Source organism: Sceloporus occidentalis, unplaced genomic scaffold (genome assembly GCF_023333645.1).
Source record: "Sceloporus occidentalis isolate IW3139 unplaced genomic scaffold, rSceOcc1.0.p SCAF_10, whole genome shotgun sequence".
NCBI classification, from domain to species: Eukaryota; Metazoa; Chordata; class Lepidosauria; order Squamata; family Phrynosomatidae; genus Sceloporus; species Sceloporus occidentalis.
In genome coordinates this window covers 20,320,702-20,322,803 of record NW_028316990.1, presented here as the reverse complement: position 1 = coordinate 20,322,803, position 2,102 = coordinate 20,320,702, and positions in this window count along the sequence as shown.

Here is a 2,102-nt window from a genome sequence, read left to right as displayed (position 1 = left end):
TTTCATGTGAACTTGACCCTTGGGTGTTATAATCCCAGGGGAACAAAGGCCTCATTATATGCGCAGGGAGACATGAAAAGCCGGCATGTTGCGTTCGTCAGCCTGTTTTCACATGAGGCCATCTGTTCAAAGGAAGATGCATTATCCATGGTCAAGCCTCATCTCTGTGTGTGTGTGTTTCTCATGTTCTGCCAGCCTCTGCAGCACAGCCATGAGTGGGCCACCATGCCTTCCACATCTTGCCTTCAGGAATGGTAGAAATTGACCGGTTCCATTTCCCATGGGAACCAAAACCTTCACAGAACTGGCGGAAAGCAAGCCTTGACTGAAGATGTATTCTCAAGTTATAGCTAACTTTCTTGGCCAGTGTTCAAGAGCATGGCATTCTTTTTACGCATTATGGAGCAGAGGCATGGGCTTAGATTCAGAAGGCCAAGAGTCCAAATTCTTGCATGGCCACAAAGCGTACTAGATTATTCTTATTTAACTTACCTATACCCTGCCTTTCTCCCAAATGGAGACTCAAGGCAGCAAACAGCACATTTCAAAAATGACCCAGCTGTTGCTCTTTGGGCCAAATGAAGGTTCTGAGCATGTTCCAAAGGCAGCCCCACATTGAGTGCATTACAGCAATCCAAACGGGATGCAACTAAGATCTGACTTCTCCTTGATAGACTCAAGGATAGACTCAATCCCTATACTATAGCTTGGCCTAACCTGCTTCTCCACTTCGTTGGAGGGCTAACTGTCACCTTGGCCTTAGAGGGAGCGATCAGGCAGACCCAGCAACATCAGGGACTGCCTGAAGGACGAGACTTCTCCCTCCTTTAACTGTCACCTTGTATTTTGTATTGTATTACAATTTTTACTGTACACCGCTATGATCATTGCGGAATAGCGGTCTATAAATAAAACATATTATTATTATTATTATTATTATTATTATTATTATTATTGAATGGGTAGGCAACTGAGCTAGAAGGGCCAAATGTCAACCCTACTCTGGTAGGCCACATTGAACCGTAGCAAACCAGAAATCACTACTGGTTTTGCTTTACTTATGGTTGCTTTCTTTCCACTAACAGCCTCCCACTTTTGGATGGATGAGTTCACAGGGGAATAAGTTAGGCCACAACTTCTTCAACCATGAGTTTCTAGGAAAGAAAAGCAGGGGCCGAGGGGCTTAGAAGACCTCCCAAAAGGACTGTTGGGCAACATGTTGCCAATCCTTTGCCCACCCTTGGGTTCAGCTAAAGTGTAGCCCTTTTCACATCTGGGACCTGGAGTGTGAGAAGGTGGTCACCACCTTTTCAGGTATTTTCGGAGGGTGTGAGAGAACAGATGTTCCCATAGAAAGTCTGTGGGTGTGCTCTTCACACTTTGCTCTTGCATTTCCTCAAGAGAGCCGTGCCCATAGAAAACTGGCAGGAAGCCTGTGACAGCATGGCACCTGTGGCTAACACCTGAGCTGGCCTATGGTCTCAGTGGCGATGGTGGCCCACCCTAAAATAGTTGGACGATCCTTCCCCCTGCTTTGAACATGAGCTTCCCATGTAGAATGTTATCTAGCTGCTGCATTTGCCCATAGAAAATCATTGGGGTATACTTGCCCATAGGGATACATTGCAAAATACTTGTCTATTGGGAAACATTGGGGAATACTTGCCCAAAGGGAAATATTGGGAGTTACTCGCCCATAGAGATACATTGAAGAATATTTGCCTATAAGGAATCATTGAGGAATCCTTGCCCATAGAGAATCATTGGGGTATACTTGCCCATAGGGATACATTACAAAATACTTGCCTATAGGGAAACATTGGGATTTACTTGTTCGTAAGAGAATATTTGCCCATAGGGAAGCATGAGAGAATACTTGCCTATAGAGAATCATTTGAGAATACTTGCTTATAGAGAAACATTACAGACTCCTTGCCCATAGAGATGCATAGGGGAATCCTTGTCCACAGGGAATCCTTGGGGAGTGCTTGCCCATAGGGAAGGAGAGGCAGCATCTGCCAGGCTTCCTTGTGGGCAAGAGGGCTGGTGGGAGGGGAAGGGCCGGGCCAGGGGAGGCGGGGGAGGACGCAGGAGGAGGAGAG